We start from the raw sequence: 7,233 nt of genomic DNA on the forward strand, positions 1-7,233 counted from the left end.
ACTTCGGGACCCCAGATGCTGAACTTCAGCAGAGAAACCTGCAACCTCCCTCATTTACCATCATTGTCTCCTGTGGGGAGAAAGTATCTTTGTCTAAGATATTCTCTCTCTCTCTCTCTCTCTCTCTCTCTCTCTCTCTCTCTCTCTCTCCCCCCCCCCCCCGCCCTCTCTCTCTCTCTCTTTCTCTCTCTCTCTCTCTCTCTCTCTCTCTCTCTCTCTCTCTCTCTCTCTCTCTCTGTGTGTGTGTGTGTGTGTGTGTGTGTGTACCCAGACATCAGGTTCCTGGGGCTGGAGTGGGTTGTGAGGTGGGTATGCCCATCTGTCAGTTCTCTTAGGCACTATTTTCACCAGCCTATACAGATAGATACAATATGATCCTATGAGGAATATCTTGCTCTTTATGTAGATGTTTTACTACTTTTCTTCCATAATGCTTTATATTAAATGTGCCGTGTGCTATAAATATATGCACATTATTAGTTCTGTTAAAATATTGATTTCAACTTTATCCTTAATGATTCATATTCTTTTATGTGATCTTGACTTACTGGTTAGAGACTTACATTATAGTGGAAATTATGCTTGTGAACCATGCAGGCTCCTGTGATATCATGTGCTGTGCTGGAAGCCTAGGGCAATCTTATGAACTATTCCAGTTACTCAGAATTTGTTTTTTTTTTTCATATGAATCATCATAGAGAAGTTAAAGCAGACATACAATAACATAAGCTTATTTGAGGAAATGCCAAACGAAAATGGCCCAAGCATACCAGACCCACCTAGCAAGAGAAAGCACAGGAAGGAAACAAGGATGCATTTTTTTTTGCATCAGTCTGGTTTAGTAACATTCTTGCCCTGTGATTATAACTTAGTGAAGAGCACAGTGCATCTAAGCCACAGTCAGATTCACATTTTAGAGTTGAGAGTGAATATACCTAATTCACTCTTTTCTTTTTTAAGATACATAAAGTATCAGCCATTTATTTTCCTTCTAATCCTTAGCTCAGTACATAGATGGCTTTTCTCCACCCTTTGGGATGAAGGTTTTCTCTAGGTTGCCACTGCGGATATGGTAAAGCTCAGCATAGAAGGCTCTCAGGTCCAGCACCATGGTCCTGAGCTCTCCATCGGCTGCTTCATCTCACTCATGCATGAAGTCCCAGGTTACCATTACATGGGTCTCCTTGGAGGCCTTGGCCACAGCATCCCCATGTTCTGAGAAGTGTCTGGAAATGGTTGTTTGGAAAGCTTCTACTCTGGTCTTGACAGCATTCACTCTCCCCAGAACCTTCTTCTGAAAATCATTTCTCTCCTCAATCTTGGGGGTCAGGTGCTGGATCTACGCGGTTACCAGAATGCACTGCTCTCTGAGACTCTGGACTTCTGTCTTAACCAAAGCAAGCAGGGCCAGCAGCTTCTCATGCCTGGGAAGAAAGCCACGTTTAGGGACTTCCTTCTTCTCCTGCTTGTCTGTTTCCATCTCATCATCCTTGGGTGGAGGATCTGGGTTGGGGATGTCCAGAGGAGGCCGGAGAGAGGAGAGGTCAGGCACACTGGGGGAATCCTCCTTCAAGAGCTGACTCGAGAATGTGCAGAGGAAGTCATCAGTCTCCTGGAAAAGATTTTGTCTGAAGACATTGCATGCTTATGGGCTTCTCTACTCAGGCAAACCCATAAGGCGTGGCCATGCTTCTCCAGTTGTTAACTCTGGAGTCACCCCATGGTACTCTTCAAATGTAAACCATGCTCATCTGGCCACAGCCAACCCGAAAGGTCTTGTCACTCAGAAGGTCTTGGTTTTATCTTATTTGTTTAGAAAATATTTGAATTTATCTTATCTGTATATGAGCCTGCATGTATGTCTGTGTGCCACATGCATGTGGGGGCCCATGGAGACCAGAAGAGGACATCAGATTCCAGGAAACAGGAGTTCTAGATGGTTCTGAACTGCCATGAGGGTGCTGGGAATGGAATTGGGGTCGTCTGCAAGAGCAGTGAATGCTATTGGCCATTGAGCTACCTCTCAGCTTCAGGGTCTGGATATGTTGATCTGGGCTTCAACTCCTGGCACCAGTGACAAACCATGAGGTAAAAATCTTTATTTTACTCATAATTTAATGTGTCTTTATATTAAAAATATTTAGGCAAAAGGGAAATAGAAACCCAATTCCATTACAATAAATTGGCATTCTTATATTTTGTGAGTATACACTTCTCCACAAAACTGGATAAACTTATTTCTGAGACCATCATTTGAGTACTTTACCCAGTTTTGAAACTTCCCTCATTTTACAAACACTTAAAAGTTGTATCTGCATTCTATCTGTATTTTTTTTAAAGAATACAATTAAAACAATGATTAATTTTACCTGTTGATTGGATTAACTTCCTATCTATATACTTCCAGTCTATATATGAGCCTGCATAGCAGTCGTGGACCAATGGGTTAAGACAGCTGTCCACAAGTGAGGATAAGGCAGCACAAGTATAAAGACCCAGAGACAGGGCCAAGAAAAAACAAACACACAAACATACCTGTAGGGGGCTGGAGAGACAGCACAGTGGTTAAGAGCCCTTGCTGCTCTTACAGAGGGCCTGAGTTCAGGTCCCTGACCCCATCTGAGCCCCTCACTATTGTCTGTACATCTGATTCAGGGCATTTTATGCATTCTTCTCTATGACACAGGCATCTGCAGATACATGATATATATATATGTATATATATATACATACATACATACATACATACATACATACATATATATGACACACAAGTAAAAAATAAAATAAATCTTAACACATATACACACCTGTGTGTGTGTGTTTGTGGTTTTTTTTTGTTTTTTTCGAGTTTCTTTTTTTTATTATTAATTTATTCTTGTTACATCTAAATGGTTATCCCATCCCTTGTATTCTCCCATTCTTCCTCCCATTTTCCCCTTATTCCCCTCCCCTATGACTGTTCCTGAGGGGGATTACCTCCCCCTGTATATGTTCATAGGATATCAAGTCTCTTCTTGGTAGCCTGCTGTCCTTCCTCTGAGTGCCACCAGGTCTCCCCCTCCAGGGGACATGGTCAAATATGAGGCACCAGAGTATGTGAGAAAGTAATATCCCACTCTCCACTCTACTGTGGAGACTGTTCTGACCATTGGCTAGATCTGGGTAGGGGTTTAAGGTTTACCGCCTGTATTGTCCTTGGCTGGTGCCTTAGTTTGAACGGGACCCCTGGGCCCAAATCTGCCTATCATAATGTTCTTCTTGTAGGTTTCTAGGACCCTTTGGATCCTTCTACTTTGTTGTTTGTGTGTATTTGTGTGCATGTATGTGTGAGCAATACTTAGGTCAAGCCAAGAACAAGGTTCAAATTTGAGTTCAAATAATGCTCTGATGTTTTGCCTTAATGTGTGGAAATATTCAGTAATTTGCATAGTAGCCTATGTAAGTACTACATCTATCTATGCTCTTTAAAACATGATTCTTAATTTAGGTATTCATTCAGTTAATGGTAGTTTTTGGTCCCTTATCATATGCTTAGCATAGTTTTAAATGATAAAGATACAGGCGTAGGGAGAGTAGCTGAAAACTGTGTTTCCTGTAACTCCATTCCTGGAAGGGAGAGGAAACACTTTGCTTGGTATGTTCCTGTTCCTAAAGGCAGCATACGTGAACTTGAGTGGGGTGGGGCATCCCAGTGGGATGTCAAAGCTTGTGTCCTGTGGCCACACAGTGTTCTGGGATCTTAGTTTGGTAAGATAAAAGATTACTGGTTTCTTCCTTGTATCTTCTTCCATTCTTTCTTTTCCTCCTCCTCCTTTCCCTCTTCTCACTGTCTTCTTTTTATTCCCCTGGCTCAATCCATTTCTTCTGCTTCTCTGCTGCCTCTCTCATCTTTCTTCCTCGGCTTCCTTGAACTGGAGCTGAGCTTGCGGCTGAGCTTTGATGGCTGCCAGAGGTTTTTATTTGCGCGTCACGCGGAGGCTCCTTTGTGACTGACTACAGAAGGAAACGTGCACCAGCAAGTGTGTTAGAGAACCTCACTGCCAACACCAGCGTTCAGCTTCTAACTTGTCCTTCAGCGAGTCTCTACGGCCTGCTTCTGCAGAGCTGTTCGCCGTCCAGCTGGCCTCAGTGTTTTGTCTCCACCCTGAGCCAGTCTCAGACACCGCCCCTGGAAGCAACGGCCACCGCTTTATTCTCATTTTGTACTCTAGAAGGCTGCCCTCCTCTGAGTCAATAGTTCTACACACTTGTCTTGTGGTAAGAGATGGAACTATTTGTGCTTGCAGGAATTTGCCAACCACATACATTAACACCATGATTCCAAGGAGGCAGAATCTTGCAGCTTATGAGACTGCAAATAAAAGTCCTCAGAGCTGTGCTGCTCTCATTCATGATGAAGAGTGATGAGGATGTTTGTCAGTTGTTTTTTTTTTTTTTTTTAATTAGCAAACATGGTCAGAATATAATGAGATTATCAGTTTAGTTTCTCTGTTAATTACATCAGCTGCTCCTTACTGCAGAGTTAATATGGTTACCCCTTCTTTCCTAACCAAATGCTTTGCTCACATACTATGAAATCTCAGTGTAATTTACATGTGATAGATGCTTCCTCACACCTGCACTCTTTTAGTTCTACACAGCAAATGTGAGCTTTCCCTGAAGGAAAATGGCATTGTTGTCACATTCTGAGGTCTCCCTCTGGCCTTTCCATCTTTCCTCTTCTTTGTCACTTTATCATTTCTCTTTAAATTTCCTTGCATAAATTTTGTTATCTGAGGAGGAACCCTGTGTAACCCTTTTCTATTGATATCTTACAAATGACCATGAACTTTATGGATTTCAGTAGGTCAGGTTGATAATCTGGATTCTATTATTTAAAATTGCAGCCTGTCCCTTTGCTAGGGAGCCCAGGAAGCTGCTGTATGGGGGTGGGGTGAGGTGGGGTGCTTGGGGGATCAACTTCGCTGCACTCTCGCCCGGAGGCCTGAAGGTGAAAGATCACACCCAAACTCACTCAGGTTGCTAGCAGAATGCGTTTCCTCAGAACTGTAGACCTGAGGGTTCTTGAGACATGGTCCCAGCATGTGGTCCAGGCTGGCCTTAAGCTTTTGATCCTCCTCTTTCAGCATCCCACATGCTGGGATCACAGATGCCCTAACCACACGGGGTGAGCCCTGGCTTTTGTTGACTGCAGTCTCTGTGGGCTGCTCTCAGGGCTCACAAACCATGTCTCTACATGCTTTGACATGTGAGTTTCCTCAGAATAACTACTGATTGGTCTCTGCTCTGTCACATGGTCTTACATAATATAACAGTCAAAGGCGAGCCATCCCATCAACATACTTTAATATATATATATATATATATATATATATGGCATTTTATTATTATTGTTGCTGTTGTTGTTGCTATTATTTTTGGTGTGTGTGTGTGTGTGTGTGTGTGTGTGTGTGTGTGTGTGTGTGTGTGTGATGCATGAGTGAGGGCATGTGTGTCACTAGGGTGTATGGAGGGCAGAGGACAGCTCTGCAGACTGGGTTCTCACCTTCCACCTGCAGGGATGCATTCCAGCTGTCAGGCTTGCATTTCAGGCATTTTACTGATCTTGCCAACTCTCTCCTCCATGGTTCAAGAGTTCAAGGCAAACTGCAGGTCCTGCTTGAGTCTGGGAACAGTTGGATAGCAAGCCATGCACAGAAAGTTGAGATGTCACTAGGGTGCGCTTAGGCTCTGCCACCACAGCCTCTTCCCCTATCTCACTGAACATGGGGCTTTAAGGTATTGTTTTGCCTTATGCTCAGGTTGAATCCATGGTTACCTGTGTGCTACAGAGGTTGTTCCACCACTAAGCTGCATGCCCATCCCTACCTTGTTCAGTTTATTTATTCTACTGCTGTAATTTGCAGGAGAGAAAATAAAGTCTAACCTTTCATACGTAAAATCCATTGGTAGAAATTTGAACAATTTACTGAGACAGCGACTCTTTCTGCTGTATAATACATTTATGCTGTGAGTTTGTCATGCTCTTATTCTAATTGCTTTATGTAAGGGGAATTTCAGATAAAAACAGAGTCTGCATTGCTTAGAACATGAAAGGCAGAGGGAAGGTAACATTATTGGGTATACTTTGGATAGTTAATTATTTTTGCTGTCTGTATTTATTTTGTAGATTAAAATGGCTCCTTAGAGGCAAGGAGTGGGCACATTTTGACAAGCAGTGAGGGTGGTTGGGGCAGAAGAAATCCCATATTGTGTCTCACAATCTGCCTCCCTAGAAAATGTCTTCCATTTTGATCATAGTATTTCTGTTCAACGAATAGCAGTTCCCGTTTGTCAATAAGTAATGAGTATATAATGCCTCCAAATCACTGTGGTTAAGAGCAACTGTAATAACTGCACATTCTGAAGTTGCTCTAAGAAGTAGTTTTACACAAACCCCCACATTCAATTTGGCTAATTAAGTCGTTCAAATATTAGGCCTTCTTGCCACATATATTTTGCTCCTATCCCAAATCAGTGCAGAGAAAGAAAAGCCACAATAGCACAAAATCCTGCCATCTGCTGATGGAATTGGAGGTTGCTGTGTTGAGTGGAACAGGTCAGGCTGGTGCTCTCACTGAATTATAGAAACCAAGAAATCCAACCTGTGGAGAAACAGAACACTGGTTCCAGCGCCTGGGGTGGGCAGGAGGTCAGAAGGAAGGGCACCCAACAGTGCGGGAGGAATCGCCTTCAGCTCTTGCTTAGCAGAAGCAGTCGATGCTGGGGTGTTCTCAGCTGACTAGAAAGAAGAGCACCCCTTCTCCCCAACATGCCAGCATGCCTGGTGGAGAGCAGCAGATGTGCTTAGCAGCGTCCTCTGATTGCTGCAAAGTATGTTCCTGTGCTGAGTCAATAAGTGAATAAGCAACAGATTAAAATAAAAAACCGTGTAGTGATTATGAATTTGCCATCTTCCATTTTTGAAAATTTCATACTAATGTGAAGCTTTCCTGCCTTTGTTATTTTTTTTTTTAAAACCTGGGTTTTGTTCTATTGTATTGAACTGACTATGTGATTTCTCTAGTCTCACCTGTTCTTTGTTTCTTCACTCCCCACTGCTCATTTGCATCCATCCACACAAGAACATTTTATTATTTATCTTGGAGTGTGGTTCTAACATTTGTGCATAGATGAATGTGTATGTGTAACAGGCACAAGGACACTTATCTATGTGTAATGTATAAGAGA

General features: G+C 42.7%; 1 pseudogene across 1 annotated transcript; it reads right to left on the reverse strand.

Annotated features, from left to right (window-relative positions):
• Positions 1–946: 946 nt before the first annotated feature.
• On the reverse strand, positions 947–5,132 carry LOC311596267 (proteasome activator complex subunit 2-like; annotated as a pseudogene). Its single transcript has 2 exons — positions 5,018–5,132; positions 947–1,644 (listed from the first exon to the last, which is right to left on the reverse strand). The product of its transcript is annotated as a proteasome activator complex subunit 2-like (transcript).
• Positions 5,133–7,233: the final 2,101 nt, after the last annotated feature.

This window comes from Acomys minous (genome assembly GCF_964271855.1).
Source record: "Acomys minous genome assembly, chromosome: 4".
Lineage (NCBI taxonomy): Eukaryota > Metazoa > Chordata > Mammalia > Rodentia > Muridae > Acomys > Acomys minous.